We start from the raw sequence: 26,373 nt of genomic DNA on the forward strand, positions 1-26,373 counted from the left end.
TTGGACAAACAAACAAAATACAAACTTTAAATACGATGCAGAAAAATTACGATATTACATTAAAAAACAAAAACAATCGGGCTGTAAAATGTTTCGGGAAGTTTTGGGAACTTTAATACATAAAGAAAATCAGAAAACAACAACTAAACGAGCACCTACTGATACAGCTCTGTCGTAAAACCATTAAAGGGGCGATCTTACGAGTACTTGCTATCTCAACATCTATAGAGGTAAACAGAAACGCGTACAACTTAATATTGTCATTTCTACTAGGTAACCGTTACTACATCGAGTATCGTAAGGATCAAATCAGTAATGGTCAAGGCCTCTTCTCATATTTAAGACGGTTCGGCGCTGGCTACACGCTACTCTAATTGTCACGGCATTTTCCTTCCCCGCCGTAAATATGACCATCCAGAGATGCTTGTTGGCATTGAACCTGCAACTTTTGACAGAAAGAAAGAAGATACACATGTACCTAACTACTGTACCATCTGAGTTATTTTAATCAGTAATAGCTTTGATGGTTATAGCGTTCTACTTTTTTTTTTTTTTTTTATTTATTTATTTATTCGTTACCACAGTTTACATAGCATATTTTAGGTTGGGTCTCTCTAGTGAGCATGATTTATACTCGTGTCAGAGGGACCCACTCTTCCATAACATGTTGTGTTATATAAGCAACCAAAGAATAAACAAACTTTTAATTAATATAAAAAAAAACAAAGAAAATAAAGTAAAATCATAAAAAAAAGAAAAAGATAACTAAACTTAATAATTATTACAAAGTGCATGTGTTTTTTGTGAGGCACGTGTGTGTGTGTTTGTGTGTGTGTGTGTGTGTGTGTTTGTGTGTGTGTGTGTGTGTATGAGCGTGTGTATGAGTGAGTGTATAAATCATTGATGTACAATTAGTTTATGTGTTTTTATACATAAAAAAAATCTACTTTTGTTGAACTTTTTGCAGCGCCATCTTGTAAGCCTATTTAATCACCAACGCACTGACGCTGACAGCAGTGCTTTATATTTTTATTTCTTGTAATATCTAACTAATGACACATATAATAAAAATGTCGCGTAGGATATTAATTGGTTAAAATTTTATTTATTTATTTCTTAACCTGTGAGTGTCTATGCACTCAATGGTACTCGTACCTGCTTATCTCAGTTAAACCGTTCTTCTGGGTTTCTACAATAAACTTAATAAATAATTAATTAAAACTAATGTTCCTGTGAAATATAAAGCTCATTTCCAGTTGCCAACATTTTATTTACTAATAGCACATATACTTTTTTCGTTTTTGTTTAATACAGATACATAAAAAATATAAACGGAAGTAATGTTATAAAAAAAAAACGAATAAATTCTATTCGCATTCTAAATTCGAAAATGGCGATTACCGTGCGCTAAATTATAATAAAACGGCTGCGAATGAACCCGAGGACGCGCAAACATTTACCGAGGCGTAATAAAATCATATCACAGCGTACCTGCTTGCGAAGCGACCGTGCTTTTATTAGCGCGGATCATGTTTATTTTATGAAGCAAATTGTATATATTAATCTGTTTACAGCCTTATACATATCCAGTATACACTCGTAATAAAATTGTTGACGAAAAAGGTTATGCTATATTTTTACTACGTACTATATATACATACGTAGGTTACGTACTTCGGCCTTAAAAACCTTATTATTTTCAAAACAATAATATATTAAAACTTACAGGCGGAAACTTGAATGTACCTGTGCATCCATCGTGTATAGAATTTTAAACGAAGAGAATAGAAATAAATAAACTGGAATAATAAACTCACCACAGAACACGATCGCGAAATGCTTGAAAATTATATACTGTGACATTGACTACAATAACTTTAAAACGTAATCGATTCACGCATCAAAACAGCAAGACATCGTAAGTCGATTTCTACATTCACACAACAGAGTCACAAAAAAGAAAGATAAAATATAAATTATACCTTCGGTATAAGATTTTTCAACAATTACAAAGTGAGTCATTAATAAATTAACACAAATTAACATATCACTAGACGTAGGCATAATTAAACACCGCGATATATCTCCCCGTTTAATTCGACGCCGAATCAACTTCCAGCCACTTGGGTTTCAATCAGTCTTTCCCACGTGCAAACAAAATATCGCATTGTTGATTGCCGACGGAACCTGCCCTAATCAAATTTATGTTTGTTCGTCTTGAGGAGACCGCCCCCTCCGCGCCCGCTCACACCCGCTCCGTAGATCGAAATTACTCCATTTGCACTTCAATCCAGGTCGCTTGCCTGCCGGCCATTTTTCCCAACAATAAGACGTCTCGTTACGACCGAGCGGAGCTGTTTGATTGAAATTCGCGCTGCCGTGCAAACACCCGCCCGGTTTATGGAGATTAAATTATTGTTTGCGAGACAACGAGTATGTATCGTCGAAGAAAAATGTGTTCTTTAGTCACACGAACAGAAAAATCTCTTCACTGGATACGATTTTTAATGATGGAAATATTCATTCGGATATGACTGTGGGACAAGTCATCAACGTATTCTGCGATGAGCTTCGGCTTATTCTCGGAAGTAGAATACAATATACAATTATACAAATATCACAAACTCTGTCTATAATCATCACAACTGTAAAATAAATAATCATATAAATAGTTTACTTATCGCTAATGATAATCTATTTAATATTCATAATAAATATTGGACAACATCACATACATTACTCTGATCCCAATGTAAGTAGTTAAAGCACTTGTGTTATGGAAATCATAAGTAACGACAGTACCACAAACACCCAGACCTAAGACAACATAGAAAACTAATGAAATTTTTCTACACCGACTCAACCGTAAATCGAACCCGGGATATTATATAATTATCATTGTGATTTTTACCATGACTTCGATATCTTTATAATTGTTATATTTAGTATAATATATTAAAATACAATTTAATATATTATACTAAATGTAACAATTATAAAGATATTTTGGGGCGTTGTAATGAAGTTGCTATGGAGCTTATTAGAGATGCATCCACTAAATAAAGGTACCGCTATGACGTGGGCATAAGAATGCACTTACAGCTAAATTTCAGATTTCAACTGGATTTAATCAACCAATAATAAGCCCAAAACAATTCTGTTATTTACTTTAAAAAAAAAACCTATTAAAAAGCGAGTGAAAGAGTGTACCTATCTATATTTTTATTCTTTGCTAAAAAATAGGAACAATCAATTATGTTAAATGTATTGTATTTTAATAAATATTCTATAACTACCAGATTTCCACGCGTGCGAAACTAAGACGAGACAACAAAAAGATCGGCAACAGCAGAGAAACCAGCTCGTTCGCCACCGTCGGCGTCGTCGCTCAGTCGCTCGTCGGCGACACCTGTTTCCATTAAAATTTCAATTACACACCACTCCCGGGGATTAGTCGGTAAACAGTGAACACGCGTATTTGCTCGCCCACCGTTACATCTGTTTATTCTACATCTTGTTTGCTCCGACAACACGAGGTATCTGCGGGGCGGTAAGACTGCTACGAACCGACTTTTTGCTGTGTGATATTCTCTGTTTATCTGTCTGGATTTTTTGCTGATAAAGGTATACTTTTTATATATATATTTAATAGTTAAGTCAATTAACAATTTGTTTATTTTTCACTGCTGAGAAAATGATTCCTATAAACAGAAGAAGTTGGAGTTTATCTCATTCAAATTTTTTCAGTACCTACTGTAATTACAAGAACAAACTCAATGGTTCACATCGACAATTAAAATCCATATGTTCTTTCAAATGAGCCATATCAGTTCAATGTAGATAAATGTAAAAATATTATAACTATTAAATGAAAATTTCATAAGTTTTAAAAAATGCAATTAATATTCAGTTGTGTTTCCTTTTTAGTTATATTTACTACTTAAAACAATTAGAGTACTTTGGAATTTTCTGCTAAGAATATTGAAGTATCTATGTAAACAATAGACTATCAAATGTATGGCGCCAACGAGCCGCCGTGTGGTGTGTAATTATAAGGGAAAGGCGGATCAATGACAAACTACCACTGATTTGAGCCTTTATAATACGCGCCGACGAGCGTGCCACCTGATGGCAAGTAGTCATGTAACACGTATTTTGTAACAAGCTATTAAGTTTTGTCATCTATGAGAGTCCCTTGTTTTAACTATTATCACTATATACAGCGACAATAATTACCCGTTCGATATTAAAAATTTGTATACCTATACCATAATGTCCTACCATATCTTTTTGAAAATCCAACGATAGCGCGATTCAGCAAATATGGTTTTATATGACACAAAAAAAATATAATTACTTTTTATAGTAGGTAATGCCTAATAAGGGTTTACTCAATTTTGTTTACATTAAATACAATACTTTTCACAAAAGTCTTACTAATGAAAATATATCTAATCATACTCAATTAACTAGCTTTAAAACTTACATGCTGAAATTCCTTCTAACCTATTCACAAATTAATCTGATCGCATCATCAATTAATCATCATTGAGCTAGACGTAAGAACGCCTAAACTTTAACGAAACGCAAAGCGTTACTTATTTTTTGTTTACAGGTCATCTCACTTTCAAAACATCGCGAGGAAACCTGCATCTGTCGGATAAATATATGCCATATGTCTATCCGTTGTCCAGCATAGGAGCAATACAAAGAATAAGCTGCAAACCAATTTATTAAAGGAAGGGGGGACTAACATTAACAGCTTGTATATTTCCCACTGCTGGACTAAGGCCTCCCCTCTCTTCGAGGAGAAGGTATGGAGCATATTCCACCACACTGCTCCAATGCGGGTTAGTGGAATACACATGTGGCAGAATTTCGTTGAAATTAGACACATGCAGGTTTCCTCACGATGTTTTCCTTCACCGCCGAGCACGAAATGAATTATAAACACAAATTAAGCACATAAGAATTCAGTGGTGCTTGCCTGGGCTTGAACCCGAAATCATATTAACAAACAATATTAATTTGTAGGCGTACCTATAAACCACAATTATTCATCCGGTACAAGTATTTTTTATGTATCGTAGACACATCACATATCCCACTTTGTATCGTGCTGACTCAGAAGCGATCTCTGTAAAGGCAAAAGCCTCCACAAATAGCCTTCGGAAATATGTTAAGCGGACTTCGGTCCACGTCGGTTGCAAAAACCGCCTCATTGAATAAACCGCGCCGCTGAAAAGTACCCCACAAAACATACTTGATGGTGCTGTCCCTACTCGGCTAGACATACAATATAGATATTATCAGAATCAGATACATATGTATGATGGTAACGACTTATGTTATATTAGTAAGTGTTATCGGTATCAAAAATACGCAGACGAAGTTATGAACCTGCTATCGGTGCATAGTTTTGTATATAAAAATACAAATTTTCATTATAGCTTAGTACCTACTTAAAGCTAAGGCAGCTCAGTGGTTAGAGCGCGAGCGTGGCACAACCCGTACTTCCAGGGTCAGCGCAAAGAGGTCAACCCTTCGTGTAAGACGGCACCTCCTCTTCCGTGTCGCGGGTTAAGTGCAAAAAATACCCGTGACGCCCTCTCTCGACGCCCTGGCGAGTGTTTTGGATAAAGCAATAACTTTTCCCATAGGTAAGGGATCCGTGTGTACCTAGATATTTGTAGATAAACTTTTTTTGGCTATTAAATATTCAACTAGCCATGTAGGTATGTGTATTGCTAATGATAGACTGATATGATATTTGTAATGATATATTGACAGTATGACGTGTAGATGTTTATTTATGTTATAGGTAGGCGGACGACCAAATGGGTCACCTGATGGTAAGTAGTCACCACTGTCGGTAGACAATGTTGCTGTAAGAAATATTAACCGTTCCTTACATCGCCAATGTGCAACCAATCTAGGGAACTAAGATGTCCCTTGAGCCTGTAGTTATACTGCTTCATTCACCCTTCAAACCGGAGCAGTACGATACCGGTATCCGCTATTTGGCGGTAGAATATCTGATGAGTAGGTACCTACCCAGAACAAAGCTAGGACTAGCACAAAGCCCTACCACCGAGTAACGTGTGACACACAGATAAATTTAAAATCTTCCCTATATAATGATTTGTTTATACATAGATATATAATTTCTTGTCTTTACATACATATATCGTTTATATATAATTCTTTTGTTATTTTGAATATTTATTAAAGTAAATTAATCGACTTTAAATTACATAGGATATTATGACACGATAAAAAAATTTGCTACAGCTAAATACAGAAGAATAAAAGTATATTCTCATATGCTTTAGCAAAAAAAAATAGAAATCAAAATGAAAACAATGTTTACAAATACCTAGTTTGTTTATAATACAATATCTACATACTATTACTTACCGTACGAACTGTTCTTACCTATATGTCTTTCGGAATTAAAAAATTCACTTAAAAACTATAATAAATAATTCACAGTGACAAAAATATGACGTAATGATTTCGTCCTGACTGATTCCGGCCACGGCAACAAATCTTAAGGTAGACTAGCCAACTACACATACATATTATAGTGTACGTTTTCGCACAAGTGTGTGCGAAAATACAGGTGCACCCTCTGTTCCCTCACTCTTATTTTCCGATGAGATGGCAAATCCGACACGACTTGAAACAATTAAGGCGCAGGCTTTAGGTTCTATTCAAGGCAGGGTACAACACTTCCAACTTCGAGACTCCAGGCTATTACTGATAAATTCTATAGAAAGCCTCAATAACTATTTATCGGCCCGACCTGGAGTCTTAATCCTCGCGATTAGCGGTCCTATATCTAGACACGAGATGGCCCAGTGGCTAGAACGCGTGCATCTTAACCGATGATTGCGAGTTCAAACCCAGGTCCTCTAAATTTTCATTTGCTTAATTTGTGCTTTCATTCATCTCGTGCTCGGCGGTGAAGGAAAACATCGTGAGGAAACCTGCATGTGTCTAATTTCAACGAAATTCTGCCTCATGTGTATCCACCAAACCGCATTGGACCAGCGTGGTGGAATATGCTTCAAAAACCTTCTCCCCAAAGGGAGAGGAGACCTTAGCCCAGTAGTGAAATTTACAGACTGTTACATATCTATCTACTTTACCAACGAGGCAGTTGACGATGGAAAATATACTTGTACTTAAGCTTAAGGACAACAAGTCTGTGAAGATTCGATTACTTTTCAGAGGAAGACCTGTAGATGGCCTGCTTAAAGCCTGCCTTTCTCAAATAAGTTATTTAGTTTTGTTTGTCATCAATGACAACGAACGTGTAGGTACCTACTGGTAAGAGGTCAAGGGCTAGGAGGTCTAGAAAGCTCTATTTCTAGATGAATACTCGATGGACGTGAAGATAACTATGAAAGTCGTGCTTAAGTGTCGTTTTAAAACTACTACATCAAAATGGAGTCAGATTTTATTGCTTTATTTTTAAAGTAAGTAGGTATATTAACCGCGACTGTATTCAGAAAATTACTAAAATTCATTGTAATCTCAGTGTGTAAACTTGTATTAAGACGGCGATCAGCCCATGGTACCTGGATAACCACGCACCATTGCGATTAGGGCCATGAATAATTTTCAATTTACGTATTCTTGTTGAAATTTCTATTCATTCATTTTACATAGATAATTCCGTCAGTTATATATACACAGACAGACAAATATAAATCGACCTTCAAATTTTAGTACCTATGTACCTACACAGTAGGTATTTGTAAGCTTATAATATGAATATGTAATAAACAAGTTTAATTCAATTTATAAAATGTCCTTGGAATATTTGATCGCGCAGGTGTATCGGTGTTCCGTCACCGCCCACCTGCCCGAGGGCGTGGCTACCTGCGCAGGTGAGGCGGCACCTGTACCTGTGCCCGCCCACCTGCGTGTACGTGAGCCTTATTTACTGGCTCACCGCAACTCTAGCGCGTGTTACATGAGTATATAGTGTTGACGTATTGTGTTAGCGACGAATACCTTTTAATCCTTTTTTAAAATATTAAACGACTTAGATGAGACAAGTAAAAAACGTGAATATATGTTTTTATGACATTGTGAGTACATATACGAGCAGGAGGTTCACTAGATGGAAAGTGACCCAATGTTATTGGGTCAACACCACCACAACACCCGGAGACTGGCATTTGCTTTGCCGGCCTTAAGATACGATTAGAATACTGCAGTTATACTAACTCACTCACCCTTTTAAACGTAAAATATAAGTTTTGTTATTTGACGGTAACATATGTGGTACCGAAGTTGTAATAGCCAGACGGAAATACAAAAAGACCCACCAAGATCAAATGCTGTAAGCGTTACTTTACTGATGGAAGGCGAAAGTATAGAAGCGATCGTTATATGGGCGACCTTACTACATAAATAAATAAATAAATATTGGACAACATCACATACATTACTCTGATCCCAATGTAAGTAGCTAAAGTACTTGTGTTATGGAAAATCAGAAGTAACGACGGTACCACATACACCTAGACCCAAAACAACTTAGAAAACTAACGAATTTTTCTATGTCGACTCGGCCGGGAATCGAACCCGGATTGGCGTACCCATGAAAACCGGTGTACACACGACTCGACCACGGAGGTCGTTATTTGTATAGGATTATATATGTAGGTACATCTTGTCCGTTTTCTCTTCGTCCTGTACAACATATCCCAGTTCAAAGGTAATCCACTCAGCGCGATGAATTGTGAGCAATTCTGTAAACAGAGGAGGTGTTCCTCGTTAATTAGATCAACATCTAATTACCTTAATGGAACGTTCTCGCTGCTGTTCCTTGTGTTTTTATTTGTCGCGTCATACGAAGGTGAACTAGTGCTGGCACGCAGTAGTTTGTGTTGTATTAATCACTTTATTTTTACCCACTTTACAATTTATTTCTACCGTTACCCGCGTAATCGTTGAAAGTTTTTTTTATTATCTGTACCTAGTATAGAACATGTACCTAAGTAGTAATCGTAGTTATTGTAATCGTAATCGTACCTATTTTGTATTTATAGTAACAGATAGGTATCTATAATACGAGTGTGTTTAAGACATTCTTAATGAAAAGGTTTTTTATAAGTAAAAAAATTAGTATACCTACCTTCTAAATTGTATTGTTACCAACTTTAAGCGGTATGCGGAATTTGAAACATTTGGCAGATTTTTAATAGACGAGTGCCGAACTAGGTATAAATTATAAGCCCTAATGAAGTGCATGAAAATTCATAATCGTACGGATTTAAACCCACAATCTACGGTTTATGTTCACGTGCTCTTTGAGCACTTTCGTCATTGAGGAACGAACCGATATTTTTCATCTTTTTCTATTTTAACGGAAGGTTCTGCAACCTACTAATATACCTAATATACTTACCTACTGCCTAATATACCTTCATAAAATATAAAATAGGAAGGTATCAAATCAAATCAAATCACTTTTGAATCGTGATGTTAGTATTGAATTAATAAATTAATGAAATGTAGATGCTACCGAAAATAATATACTTACTTACATAAAATGTTTAAATACAGTGCATTCGACATGTTCCCACTGCTTTAATTACATAGCTTCGACATTTTCCATCTTGAATATAATATACCTACCTAGTTATACCTCTTTGGTAAAGAAAATTAAAAAAAATGTTATGATACTCCCCGCGCTTTCATTTAATTATAGACAACCATCTGGCGAACACCTCAACCCTTCTAAAAATAATATCATAATATAAAACTAATTGCTTAGAATTTCTACTGCTCCGCCGATAAACGCAAGACGCCGCTGAGAAAATAAAATTAATTAATTAAAAACAAAGCAACGCCGCAGTTTTATTCAATGCATCTCAGTCTAACACCTCAGCGGTGACAGAGACGGATGCTGTTGCATCTTGATGGCGTGGTTTATCGCTCGAACAACGTAAAGAAAAATTGTTATTGTGTGAAAACGAGAAGTTGAAAGATTCTATAAGTACCTACCTACAATTACAACATTGCTTATACGTGAGATGAATTGTGTTTGAAATTAATATTTTGATATTAGGTAAAGGTAATAAAGGCAATAAAATAAAAAATTGCCTCTATTTTATAGCATAGGTCTCATAATTTCACTTCTAATAAAATTATATTCTGTTGAAAATGGAAATAAAATGGAATTAAAATTAAAATTAAAAATTGAAAAAACATTTTCACCTTAAATATTTATTGGGTACTTGCATTAGATAGATATATGTCCTATATAAAGAAAATATTAATAAAAATTGATAAAAACTAATGGCGGATTCGTTGGGGTTGAAAATCCTGAAATCCCTGATTGCAAATTGAATTAATTCTTAAACAATACCGATTATGCTAAATCTCCTTTCGGCGATGGGTTGGAAGAGTTTAGAAAAAGATAAAAATTTGTAAACTTAATACAAAGAAGTTGCTTTCCTAAAACTTACACACTTTTAAGAAAAAAAAAACAAATATTTAAAATTATTTGTTAATTATTTTATTAAAAAACTTAAAAATATACTAATATTCGCCGTGAAGTTGAAACTCGACCATAATAATAATTGATTACGAGGAAAACATATATAATCCTATATACCTACCTACTACCTACAATTTAGTAGCTACAGAGTTATTGTGTAAATGATTACATATACTGTAATAGGTTATCAAGATAAACTAAAATACAAAATCAATTTAGAATAGTTCTATTTTTTCAAACATCTAGATGTACTTCAATGACATAACTTGATATTCTATTTATTTCTATACATCTATATAAAATATTAAGAAAACGCCTAACTATAGTCGGACCGCCCGCTTACTGAACACGTAAATGCTGAACTATACAACACGACACGTACAACGAACATGCCCAACTAAAACCAGACACCTGGACGCTGGACACAAACAACAACTATACAGCGCTTAAATAGATAAAATAATTCAAGACATCAAATGTATCTACGTCATAATAATGATAAAATCGATACGCAAATATTGTGTATTAATTATCAAATAAAGGCCAATATAAAATTGAATTTTCTATAGATTATTTCCGTTCCATCAAAAACTCCCGCCCGAGTACAAAAGGGTTGTTAACACAAAATTCCAAAGTAACAAAAACCATTTAACAGTCGAGCGGTCCCCTCTGAAGACATACAAAAAGTTTGAAGATCAATAATGGGTAAGAATGAGCAACCTGCCGGTAAAGGCAATTAACGGACTTATCTCACGAAATAACGCGATCAAATAGAAGAGACCCTCTCCTAGTAGTTGGAGTCGGATGAGACGGAGAAATCAATCTTACCCACGGTTTTGACTGGACCGATTGCCTTTATACTGTACGATAAGATAACAGTTTGTGACTCATACGTATTGAGTGGCTCATAGATATTACGCACTAGTTCTATAACTACTTAGTTAGATAATTAATAAAAATATATCTATACCCATCTAATGATGATTCCGAGTCGATTGGTTACAGTCTCATACGGACGTATCGGACGTTCAGTAGATTTCACGATTGACAAACAAAAAATCAATATACATAATATAAAATATATACTTATAGATGTACCTACCTTCCTGTTTATAACCCATCGCTAGATACTAAATTCGTTATTGATGAATTTATGTTTGAATTACATTTTTATATATGTTAACCAATAAACACTATCAATAACTAATTTTAGGTTATTTGTTTTAATCATGTTCTCTTTCAATTTTCTAGCTTAAATAATATTGTTTTGAAAGCTCTGTGAATGTAATTACAAATATCGTACAGTCTAAATACACGAAGGCGATCTCCGATGGCGGCGGCGCGCGGTACTCGACGCGCGTCCGTTGTAATTTAAATATCAAAACTAATTTGGCGCGAGTGGCGCAGTTTGATTGCTGAATTAGGTGGCCAGGGGAGAAAAATTACAATTACGCGAGAAAGGGTTGCTGATCGATTTCAGACGGTAATATTTGATGGTAGCTTGGATACAAAATAATTCAAAGTTATTTTAGGAATTTAATGCAAAAAAATAATAATAAAATAAGAGTATAAGTATCGTATTCGGATCTTTCGGTTTAATATGGATTACTTTATTTAACGGTACTATTACAAGTTAGTTATTTTGTTTGAAATACATTACAAAAACCTGATCCTATTTGAAAAGTAACGATTAGACCACGTTCACAATTTTACGTCGTTTCAATTGGGTTGATTTTTCTTCCAAAATCAAATTAAAACAATAAGACCAAGGGAATAATTTGTGTCAGTTTTTAATCACAGTCGCCAATAACCCTCTCCCGAGGCCGAGGGTCGCCGATCACCGCGTCGTAATTAGCAAAAATCCTGCGACATTTCACCCGCTGTCAAACTTCCGCGAACTGTTGCACCCAATATTCACTGAACAAATAGCGCTACGCAGCGACACAGCACCCCCCAACCCCTTCACTCATCTTAGTTATTTACAAATTTGAAGTTAAACATGTATATAACATTGCAATAAAATACCATGTATAAAAAATTATAGACATTAATTTTAAATATATTACGAAAACTACCATGAGAATTATATCGATTATCTCTTAAGACTAATTATAAAGATGAGATTAACTAGAGAAGAACCGGAGAAATTGATGAAAACAGTCAAGTCCTAAGGTGAAAGTGGCATTGGCAATGTGCAGGTAGAGCAGTCCAATATGTGGCAGAGTCCGACTACATGTGGAAAGCGGAAAACCGGAATCCTTGTCACAGCACGGGAGAGGTCTATGCCCGCAGTCATCTTAAAATATGATGACGATAAGCTGATAGTAGCTTATTAAGAAAAGTCTCCGATTAACAAATATTAACAACATATGTAAAATTTGTACGAAACATTACTTTTCTCAATATTTTAATATATCTAGCAACTATATTTGTTCACACTCATGTTATTGAACTAAACAAATCATAACGGCCGTATATGAAATAAAAGCTTTACTATGCGGTGCTATGTGAAAGGTGAAGAGTGAGCCTAATACCAAGCCTTCCAGTTAATTTGTTTTCCTTCAAATGACCGGCCCTTAATGAGAATTAAGGTGTTTATGGAAAGGGCGATAATGGAAGAAAAGTTGATTTCATTTCGGTTATTAATGAATTAATGACAGCTGCTAGTCGCCGAGCCGGAATTTATGATACTCGGAAAACGTTTGGCAAAATTTAATTATTACTTTTAGTTAGAATTAATGTCAATTAGTATTAACGATGAAGAGGTATTTTATATAGTTCCTGAGCTGAAACTAACTATGAGAATAGCGAAAATACTTCTACACCCGTGTCATAATATCCAGCAAGTTACCTCTTAGTTCTGCGATATATGTATAAAAGACTTTCTAAGCGTCAGGAATTAATCGTGAGAATAATCATATTATATCGTATTAATATCGGTCCTGAACACATGTGAAAATTACAAATTATTCAAAATTCCAGCAGCGAATGAAAATTCAAGTGCAAGATTTCTTTAAATTCAAAAACTATGTACTTAGTAGTAAACTCTCACAAGTAGGTTTACATTTAATATAATCGCATTATAGGTCGACTCAAAACTGCTTTTAAGTAAGAACTTAACTAAAGTCTAATAATTTGAGATGAAATATAAACATAAATAAAACATATGAAACGTACTAAAACCCGGATGTTTTAGTAAAGATCAGAAGCGTAGCGCGCCTTGGCGGGGCCCCGTACAAAAAAATGTTGGGGGCCTTTAGGAAGGGTAAAGATTTCTCACAAAAGAAATGTTCATGGTCAAGTATAGTTTGCGTAAAATTGCTTGTAATAGAAACACCGTTAACCCATGCAGAGGAGTGCGATTGCTTTGACGATCTGCTAACAACCAACAGAAGTGGCAATACGGTTTGTTTAAAACATTAGAATTACATAACCATGGTCTTAGAAATGTTATGCCTAACTTATTTAAATATGAATAATAGTAGACCGAAAAATGTCGCTTACTTTCTGAATCTTTTGGAAACGGTCCTTGTGGTTTAAATAGACCCAATTTAAAAATTATACGGGACCCCCGGGCCATGGGGGCCCCGGATATTGATATATATACGGGGTAGATACGGCGGTAACTACGCCCCTGGTAAAGATTTACGAGTCCTAGCCACTACCTACTAACTACTCCATCTAGGTTCTTGGAAATAGAGACTCATTAAAAAAAAAACAAGAATTACATAATATAGTGTGGTAGAGACAAAATGAAAATAAGAGTTATCTTATTCTACCAATAATTACTGACGAGCGCTCCTTCACTAACGTATCTCCGTAATAATTAAACAGGCGTAAAGACCACTGTTACATCAAACAATGAAACCAAGCGCGGGCAAATGTTTGAAAACTCGGACAAACAGAATAATTCAACGCTGCCTGAATGGAACCTCCTCAAAGCAGATCTTAAGGAGTCGTCCAAGATTTTTCCTGAAGTTTATTTGGCACGAGTGTAAAGCGAAAAGCGAACATTAATTCAGCTTAAACTACTATCAGTGTACTCCCGGATAGGTTCTTAATAAATAGATTTCTTTTTTTTTTTAATAATTAAGTGCTTAAATCATAAAATACAAGATTTAATGATTCCTTAAAAATCTAATTGATCTCTCTATTTAAGATCGAGAGATTATCGAAATATTCGGAAAACAAAAAGCGTTTACTTGCTATAGATTTTTTAATAATAACACTTCTTCATGACTTGCAATCGAAGTGTTTACTGTTCATGAAATAACGTAAATGCTGCTCGCCCGCCGAGCGTTAATATCACACACCTGATGTATATTTAAGACGGCGGCTCCGCACTCGCCGAACTGGAATCATTGCCCTCCACTAATTAATTCCTCCCTCTTTTAATGTTCAAAAATCGCAGCCTCTAATTAGGTTTTAATTCGTTTTATTGGGCCCAGTAATGAAATAATGGGTGCGGACCCGTAGCAGACCTGTTTTATTGCTCTAGAACCTTTCAGATATTTCAAGTTTACGTTTAAACGTTTATATCGGCAACGGTTTGCTCGTAATGGGCCAACTTCGAAGGTCCTATCGACTTTCGTGTTTCGACTTCCATACTTTTGTTATTACATTTTATTGAAATACAAGAGCCAATGTACGATGGTAAAGTTCTGTGCAAGCCTCTCTCAGTAGGCACCACCGACTCGCCAGTCTACTTCTAAACAAAACAACCCAAGGGTTAGGAGTAATGTTCGCACCTAAATAAAATAAATACTCTCGTCACATATTATATTAATAAGAATTGCACTACTTACGTTATTATTTTATTATGTATCACTTTATTTTCTTTAAATTTATTTTTAATTATTATAATAATATACTTAAAAAGGGGAAATGCTTTACCTTTGAGTACATTAATACCACGTTGATATAAAAGAATAAAGCTAGTCGTCAATGACGTGATGTATACATAAATATTGTACATTTTTAAATAATAAATATTTTTAGTATTAAAACGCTTTACATTTAAATATAACTTGATATATTTGGGATATTTCAGCGAGTTAACTTAGAGCCCACTTAGTGCTTCAAGTGTGACGTCAATGGGAAGGAAAAATAGTATTTTTTCAAGTGATTGGTAATCGGAGAAGTCATTAGTATCCGCTTTGTTTTTTATCGGCGGGTAATGAAGCGTGATCTCGTTAGCCGCGATCGCTGCCAGGTGATCAGAAAAAACTTTTAATTTAAAAAAAAAAGACATTGGAATTTTAGCTTATTACTTATACAAAACAGATAGCGGAGTCTACTTTCACGTTACATAAATTGACAATTTCTGCCAGTTCACTCTACTGTAAGCCGCGTAAAATAACTTTGTGCGAATAATAATTAATCACTTTTTTTTCTTTTCTTTTATATGATAGGTGGCAAACGAGAAGGAGGCTCACCTGATGGAAAGTGGCTACCACCGCCCATGGACATCTGCAACACCGGGGGGCTTGCAGATGCGTTGCCGGCCTTTAAGGAAGGAGCTCTTTTCTTGAAGGTTCTCAAGTCTTATCGGTTCAGAAAAACTGCCGGCGAAAGCTGGTTCCACAGAGTGGTTGTGCGAGGCAGAAAATGTCTTAAAAATCGCGCTCTTGTGGATTTTCGCTCATCATCAACTAGGCTTCTATAAGCATTCAAATCGTCATGTTAAATATAAATCTACGAGATTCTACCATGAATGTAGATTCTACCCTGTAGAACTTGGACGAAAATTATCTAATAATTACTTTTTTACCAATTATTTATAGCTATGTTAATTAAATTAAATATATTATTAGGAAGTACTCCGCAGTTTATATTCAAACTTCTTGAGGCTAGAGCTGAAAATTCGTATTGGTTCATACGAGAATAAAGATTCTTAAATCATATAAGAGTTCGTCCACTTCCAAGTCATCCTCAGTGACCTCGTGATTTCATGTAACATTATGAGTATAGAGAGAACCTACTCGAATAGAATACTCTATTTATCTATTAAAATATATAATGCAACGCTGTACTATTATCAAATAGTCTTCCCTTTTGAGGAACTGTAGCGGAAACTTTTACTTTGTATGTATTTAATGTGATGTTACCTACATTCGATTGGCTAGGAGCTCAAACAGGTATTACAGTATGGGTTGACAGTTGTACGACACAGGTCGCCACCGGGTTCTCGTACGATGTTTTAGTTCGCCACCGTAGACGAAATGAAAATGTATATGAAAAGTCAGTGGTCTTTGTATTTAAAAGGTTTTTGAAAATCCTTAGAAAGAAACATTTGTGGGTCATACCTATATATTCATTACTGTTATAACGGAAACCAAATATGTATTAGAGACATCTACCAGAGCGCAGAGTCGACGGAGGCAATGTAAATATTATTTATTTAGAAGTTACTTAAAGTACCGGCTGCAGTTCAAAATAAAAATTCAATGAGTGATGTTTGTAAAGTTTCATCCGTTTGCAATCGAGTTACAAATATACAAGCGGAGGAACGTAATTACATTCAAAGCGAAGATACCACTAGGGCCAACTTCGCAAATTAAATATTATTTTTCCCCCGCCATGTTGAAACTTGTCCGCGCTCTCATGTACTGAGGTTAACTAGTTATATAGAGCCGAGTGCACACGAGCCCCTTTAATATTCGCCACTGGACGTCTACAATTAACGCTCGAACAATTTCATAACTCGACTCCGCCTTTGAGCTGCAAACTCCGCGGAAGAGAAAGAATATTAAAAAATATATCAGCTCGCGAGGCGGTTGTAAAAAAACAAAGAGCGGGCACAAAGGCCGTAATTAGATTAGCAGAAGTCCCCGTTCAATCGGATCTCTGTACTTCTTTACTGAACTTGATAGCGCAGCCTTGTATTGAATAACTTAGCTTTCTCCGTTACGTTTTATTTCTTGTCTATTTTAGTTTATGTCAAATATTTAATTAGGAACTTGTATTTTGTTTTAGAAACGGTTTATGATTTGATATTTTAAATGCGTGTTTATGTAAAACGGTGGTACAATTTTGACAATCAATAAGAATAAATATATTTGTATATGCGTAATGACTGCCTTTTTTACTCACTGTAATCAAAGTGCATTGCTTTTACGCTTAAAGAACTTTATTTCTCAAGAACATTACAGTTCACTTATGAGTACAGAATTTTACACATAATGCATTAACTGCATCAAATGCAATAAAATGTTTCTTTTACCGTAACCTGTTCTCGCTGTAGTCAGTACTAGTTTGTGAGTTTTATATTTTTGTTTAGTTCGGGTGAGTATTTTATAGAAGCCACACAATCACATTTTAGTGCTCGGGAAATCCCTATGTCCACCGACCTCGATAACGCACTTTATATTTATCAGTCAAACCAACGCGTGATCATGCGAAACCGCAGCGCTGCGCTCTCATTTATTATCCCTTTGGAGTCGAGTCCGAGTAGACCCAAGCAAAGCAGCGCGTTTGGATATACGCTTTATTGTGCAAATACATTTCAACAACTAATACAATATTGTTAATTGTATTGTAGTACAAAATCCTCTGTGCTGCGCTTTGCCAGATGTACGCCATCCCTTAATCTTGTACAATTCCCATACGATGAAATAGTAGTTTAGAAAACAATGACGTTATCTCTTCTAGGCACTTACAAACAACATAAAAGCAACAACACATATTACGAAGACACTCGTGTATGATGCCTGATATGTACAACTACATTTCATTTATCAGTAATATTAGTAGGTACGCATCACGAACATGCTCATATTACACAAATAGAAAATGTATATATTTTTTTAACGGGCAGGCGAAAAATAAAACAATACGAAAAAGGCGTGGCTATCAATTTGCAGCAATTACATATCAAATAGTTCAATAAATATTATTGTTGTGGTTTTATTGTGTGCAAACCAAAGCGTCGTTGCTTTGTTATAATTTATAAGTATAAATATTTCATTTAAAGACGCTAATAACCAACACATCACTTGTAGGTACGTGACAAAACCACGACATATACAAAAACAATCAACCGATATATCTATTAAAGTTCAAACAACATTATTAATTTTAAATAATTTAAACCAACTCTATTATCAATACCACTCATATATAAAAAAAAACTACACTCTATTCCAAGCACGAGACGACGAAAGCCAAATAAATAACATTTGACGTCGAATTGACGCGATATCATTGGTCGAGAGCTTGAATGATTAATCTATAATATTCTCTATGCTTCGGCGAAAAAAAATTGTGTTTAAAACGTCGACGAAACTGTAAACGGAACTTTAAAAGTAAAATAAAAGTGTACATAAGTAGTTTAGTGGAATAGTGTGATATTATAATTAAAGATATAGTACACAATATAGCTGAGCTATTAGCAAATCGTATTGAATACTTATTCATCATCGAAGGTTTTTTTTTGTTTTAATTCCTTCTTCAGTTTCTATTGGGTAAAGTTAAAATATATTTTATCTCATTAGTTTATAATCTCTAAAACACAATGTATGGTCGCTTTTAATATTATATGTTAAAAAATCTTCTGATAAATATGACAGTAACCACCAAATGATATTTAAACTAACTATAAGACAGCAAAAGTATAACTTTATAGGATCCACTTTACGTGATATTATCTCCGAAGCGCCATCACATATCTCAATCCCGACGCTCGTATGGCTCGGTGAGATTGAGTTTTTGTGTAACGTCACACCTCGCGGCGAGTTCAAACTTCCCTTTATGTTCGCCGTCGGCTACCGAAGTATTCGAAAATTCCTACGTCACCGGCTTTCCCAGATGACACTCGGCGAAATCTTCAAATCTTACAGGCAGTAAAGAAAATAACTTTTTAGGTATAAATCGTTTTATGACGTGATCGAGAATATCGGTTCTTAGAAGTAGTATATAATATATCAGACAAATATAAACGTAAAATGAACTCTGCATGTGTATATTGCACTGGGCAGCACGGGCTATTCAAGAGCTGTTGCTTTAACTCTAACGATCTTTATAAATGCTTATCACGATCCTAACAAAAGTATTCGGTTCACTAGGCTAATTAAATCTAATGAGATAAGAGGCGCGTGGAAGCGAGCCGATACGCAGTTGAAGTGAATCGGTGATTGACAAACAACTCATCTCGCGATATCTAATACTACACTGACATTTCGACCTGCGTCGTCACACAGATTGAGGGAAAACCGAATAGGTAACGCAGTAAACATTGCACAAGCTTCATTTATTTAACTTCACCTGTTCATGTAGTCGAATATTGCTCCAATTCCACTGAAGCAAGAGTTTCGTTGAAATTTTACACAAACGTTTGGTGCGGAAAGATAAACCGAAATTATTAAAAAATCGGTTATAGTTTTAAAAAAATTTGACACCAATGCCCATAGACATTTTCGTCGCAAGAATTATTAATCATTCTTACATCAGTTTTTCGCGAACCAACCAGCCTTGGGAACTAAGATGTTATGTCCCTCGTGCCTGTTGTAACATTGGATCATTCATCCTTGAAACCAAAACAAGATTGCTGTTTGGCAGAAGAATATGTAATGAGTGCTGCCACTTATCCGCCCAGGCGGGCTTACCACGCTACCACCAAAGTTACCAATTTATTATAACTAGAGTGTAACAAATTTTCGTTTAACGTTAATCAAAATAAAAGTAGTATCGCCTTAAAACCCCGAATAAAATAAATACAACTGATGTTGTGTATAATGTTTATATATATATTCCTGGTTGGGATCATTTTCTTTTGTAACTATATGAGCCATAAGTGCTAATTTTATTTCGACTTGATAATGACGCACCCTCATTAAAATAAAAGGTATGGTCTTCCAGAAACATCGAACGTTCCTCGATAGTTAACACTGCAGAATATACGCGCTATGAGTTACACAGACCCAAAGTTTAACATTTATACTAATATAATTTGAGCTATTTAATACTAATAGTTAAGATTTGTTTTCGATAATTAGCGTTCATCGCGATAAATACTAACCGCGTAAAAGCACTTGTAATAAATATTTTGTATAAATTAAACGTTTAGGTATCGTTCCCAGTAAACATATTTATTCATTCTGACCCCGTGAAATGAGGAAAATATACAATTACATATATTCATGGAATACGTTTATTATTTAATATTACCTACAAGCTTCTATCTTAATGTACTTAAATAATAATTATAATTTATAATTCTCACAAGGTGAAATCATCGGCTTGCTCAAATGTTTATTTATGGAAATAACTAACAGACGCTTTAAGTTAATATTATATACATTTTCATAATTAATAATAATATAATGCCGTCAGTTTTAAGTTGATGAAATAATAACTAAAATAAAAGTAAAAACGTTACCGTTCAATTTAAGCGGGTAACAATAAAACTTATCAGTTTACCTTACTGATAGATCAACCAATATTAATACGTTTAAATCTCTCTTATTGTAATTGATATAAAGGCGATTTTGTCACAGCAAAATGTTAAGGCGAAAATGGGATATAAAAAGCGAAGACAGCTGAGATGATCTAAATAGGAGCGGTTTTATGAGGGTGGCTGATCGAGGATATTCCTCCGGGCTCTGTAGCGTGACATTCCTCAAGGGACCGGTGGGCTTTATCGCGGAGGTAGCGGTGTTATGGACTCTGATAGTCTAGATTGGGGAGAATTTCTTGATGGGTTATTTGGCATTTTTCTTTATTATTGTAGCTGCAATTTCCAAATGTAAAAAACCCTTAGCTAAAATAGGAAATAGGATACTTCTGATGATAAAGATTTTAAGCTCAACGAAAATATTGTTTAATACTTTCGTATTAACTTTTCGTCAACATTAAATTATTTAAATAGAAAATTACTGTTCAGGCGTCTGTCTGGTTTAGCGTAGGGGGTTCTTGCGGACAAGATAAATGCATGCGGAGAACGCAGGTGCGTGCGACCCGTTTCATCTGTAAACTAGGCACATGGACAAGATCGGGGGTGATCTCATGAGCCACAGTCAAAATAATTCCGCATAAATTTCATAATTTAGAATTTAACAAGTAATAATATTGAGTTTAGCTTCAAGTATATATTTCTACTAAATTTAACTTTGTAGACTACTCCCTGTGGCTTTTTTAAAAGCAAACGATAATCACTGTGTTGCTATGTAGTGTATAATTTAATAATAAATTAAAGATAAAACACCTATTTCGTTTAGTTTTAATATTATGCAAACCAGACACGGGTCGTAGCTTTTCGCCATCGCACAACGCGGCGTGTCACCCGCGCTAATTGTTGTTCATAATTTGTTTGCAACTGGCCACACAACCGCACCGCACCGCACCGCACCGCCGTGCCACCTCGCGTACGCCACAAGGTGATATTTTATCGTGTCCACATTTAAATGTAAATGCGCAAACTTCCACTTCGCTTGACTTTTGACGACTACCTACGCACGTAATTTACGTATGTCCGAGTTATAAATTAACCTCGCTCGCCCCGCTCAGCTTACATGGGATTTGAATTTTAATCGCTCGTTTCCTTCATAAATTAGAATTACAATCGGACGCCTCGTATTGATTGAGTCCGGAGGTAGTTCTATCGGTCGAAGGTAGGTCCTTAATAGCCATTGAAATTGAACAGAACGTGAGTGGACAAATTGGACCGGACCGGGTCAAGATAAGGGCGCAAGGAAAGGGAAATGTTCATAAACAACAGGCGACTCCGTCCCAATTAATAAAGCAGCCAACACTGAAGTAGCGCAATTAATTCTCTGCCTTCGTAGATTTTAATAGTTCACATAAATCAGTGTGAGCGGCCGGTGGGTTAATCGTCGTTTAATATGCCGGACCGGCCTATCGGCGAACTATCTTCTGCCGAATATATTGCTCGCCTCCGCCTGATAAAGCACGGTACGTGGTTTGACAACCCATTAACTTGGATTTCTTCCTCCTTTCTATTGTGGGCTAATTAAAAGCATAGAGCTACGTGAATACCTTGGCGAAAGATTTTATACAATCAGAAGGTTTTTCACGATCACAGTGATATTCTACTGCCAAATAGTAATACTTTGTTTTGTTTCGAAAGGTTACTTTCATACAGTACATAGGATGGTTAATAGCGCATCTACGGAATGGTTGATATTACGGAGCCCAACAGTTACCATTTTTCTAAAAAAATCTACACTCTGTTTAGGTTTTGTTTTATTTTTCTATAAATACACATTTCAATATATGAGCAAAGGCGGACTAATGGTGAAATTGCGGGTTGAGTCTGCTTTGTGCTTAATTTGTGTTTAAAATTCATCTCGTGCTCGACAGTGAAGGAAACCATCATGTACCGGATGAAAATGTATCACACAAACTAAAGAATAAGAGCCAAGCTTTTTCCAAAAAACAGAGACTACGTACTATTGAATGAATCGACTTGAATATTATTATCTAGTAGGTAATATTAATGTAAAGCCGAACAAGATTATATTTATTAAGATTAAATTACACTTTGAACACTGTGACAGTAGGTAGCTAAATTCAATTGTAGCTAGACTTCAGTTCGCGTTAAGTGGTTATATCCCCTTTAACAGCGGACAGGGGCCGAGTGGACACTAAACACAAGGTGCGAGGGGGTAGCGATGGGGGGCCGGTGGGAGGGATGGTCGCAGGCGGCGACACCTCGGGATATTGAATTTGCGGCGAGCGACTCTCAATTGTTATCTGGCGCTGCAAGGTCGCCCCTGAATAGCACCCTGGCAGGTACTACAGCCCTTTCTTTTAAGATAGGGTTGCACGTAATTTCATTTAAATTATTTTGATTGTTAATTGAATATATTCTGTTTATTAATCAATATTATTCATTAATATTCAATATTATTCTTTAAAATAAAATATAGAGTATGTTCTATATTGTATAATTTCTTTAAATTAATTCAATCCTTTAGAAACCGCCAAAAAGCATGTAACTACCCCTTAGTAGTTGGACTGTATGTCTGTTTTTTGACTAAGGGATATAAATATATTTCGTTTTAAATTATGGTATAAACGATATGCGATTGGTGTTTACACTAAGTAAGAAAATATATACTTTTCGATCATTCAGATAGATTGCCAGTTATGTCAAGGTCATATCGGTTTCAAAAGCTAAAAATTGATATGCAGAATAATAAGTATGATATAATATTTATTTTTATTAGTTTAAAGACAGTATTATTTACAAAATTAAAATGAATGCATCACTTACAGGTAAAATGCTGGCAAATAGAGGGTTAAGGGCAGCTTAAGGGTTTGGTAAATTCCACGGGCAGACTGTACCTATTATACCTACTCAGATATATCTTATAAAATAATTTTATATATTTTCGTAATGAAATGAATCACTGAAATAATATTGATACAAAAAAGTCAAGGAAAGATTCTCGATAATTTGATTTTATTCACTTTTTAAAATATCATTTATTTTGAGTAGGTATATATTTATTAAACTTGTGATATATTCATTCAAACAACATATATATCAGTATCATATATTTTTATTGTTTTTATTCTTGATTATTTTATTTTTACCATGATTATGTGTGCATGTACGTAGCCATGATGAGAATATTTATAAACCGTACTTCGACCAAGTGAGGAAAGCGGTGACGCTTAACGCTAATGTAACCGCTTAAAAAAGCTCAAAAACACATCAAAAATATTACAATTAAAAATCCAGTAGGTACATTAAACATATTCGGACCTTTTAATAATCTACCCTACAGCTATAATTCAACTAGAGCTAAAAAGTCCTCAATTATACAAAACAATAGTCAACCCTAACTGCCAGTAAGGGCGGTCATTGGTCAATTTATTTCTTACGCGGCGACCGGCCGCAGTTATCATGATTGAATTAAGTAACTCCATCCGGGATTGCACTGATTTAGCCTCCGCTGTGAACACCTCCGACCCGGTCCGGTCCGGTCCGGCCACAAAAAGGGAATTCGGAATTTTAATCGTGGGAATGTACGCCTGTTTCGGAACGAGCCCGCGACCGACGTTTATTTAAGGTTAATTTTGTGAGCGGTCATCGGAGTCGGTATTAGTTTATCGAAACCTATCGAGGTCGGCGCCCACCGAAGTCGATCGGCAGCGATTTGTTTATTTATCTCAGTTGATATTCGACTGGAAATCTTGCCTTTGAATTTATTAACCTTTATAAGGTAATAACAACATGAAATTATTTATCAAATGATTATATTAACATTTTTATTTACATATTTGCTTTACTTGTTACAGGTTTCCTTGTTCATATTCAAACACATGAATGATTATAATCACAAATGAAGTACCTTATACCTTTAGTAAAGAACTGCTGAATGTTTCAATTTTTTTAAATATAAACATGTCTTTTGAAACTAAATTCACGCCGAGGTTTATTCTTATGAATCTTTTTATCCGTGAGAAACCGCAAAGAAAAAGTATAAAAACTTTTATAAAATTTAATGTTCGGTACAAATACTCGTTATATAATTCCTAGTTTATAATAATAATTAAAACTATAACAAACATATATAAAATTAAACAAAAGTAAATATCTCAGTGCTGGGCTGAGACCTCATCTCCCTGTAAGGAAAACGTTTAGACCTAATTCCACACATATGTGGCAAAATTTCATTGAAAATAGACACATGCAGGTTCCCTCGTGATAGTTCAACGCCGAGCACGAGATGAATTATAAACACAAATTAAGAACATGGTACTTGCCTGGGCTTGAATCCACGATCATCGGTTAAGTTGCACGCGTTCTAACCACTGGGCCACCTTAACTCATGTAAATGCAACTTCATAAGAAACTGACGTAGACGTGCTACGGAGGCAGTTAGCTACATTTAACCTACAGTAGATAATGATTTTTAACACAGAATTAATATATTTTATTCATTATTATTTATGACGTAACAAAATTTGAAATATAAGTAAACCGAAAATATTTTAAAAGCTGACAAATTAAATTAAGAGCCGACGCAAGGTAGTCGAATTTACAAACAAACTTTACACTTAAGTAATTCGGCCAGACCCTATTCATAACTAGAAACAAAATTAATTTCACTTCTCGTAACACAATCATCTTATTGTTTAAGTTGTACCTTACAAAATAGTAAATTGAAAAGTTAAATCAACATAAATCTTTAAAAAAAATGCATGTTATGTGTAACGTAATTAATTCATCTATTTAATGACGGGATTGTATGTAAATTTATTTAAAAATGTCTGGGGTACATAAAATTTCAAAACTGAAGTGCTTTTTTAAATGTTTACTCAGGTATATAAACTCATTTGTCCTGATTCACTGTCAATGCACATTCAAAAGTACAGAGTCTAGAAAGCAGAACTACTAGACTGTATAGAGTCAGTAACTCTTTTGTGGGCCAATGTATACAACCTAACAGAATCTCAGAAAGCGTTCCAAATTCCTTTGTTGCCAAATTAAAAAAAATATATTAATGGACGCTTGTGTGTGAAAGGTTATTATACAATTAGTGCGTTTATGATCGATATCACACCTTGGGAATAAAACGATCGCCTCCTGGATATTTCTTTTCATATTGAATATATGTATATAATAAAATTGACAAAAATACCCGCTGCGTTTCTTTCACCGTTTCTTTTCAGGTCAGGGTATTTTTTTTTCCGAACGGGTGGTAGTGTTTAATTTGACTATTAATAAGTAAGTGTGATGCTTCTATATTGAATAAAGGAATTTTAGTTTAAGTTTGATTTTTGCAACATATGACATTAACTTTATGTTAATTATTTTAGGTAAGTAACTTACGTGGAGGTGTCGATTTGAACTAAAAATTTTATAATATAATTTTTGTACAAGTGTT

This window comes from Vanessa atalanta, chromosome 7, assembly GCF_905147765.1.
Source record: "Vanessa atalanta chromosome 7, ilVanAtal1.2, whole genome shotgun sequence".
NCBI lineage: Eukaryota > Metazoa > Arthropoda > Insecta > Lepidoptera > Nymphalidae > Vanessa > Vanessa atalanta.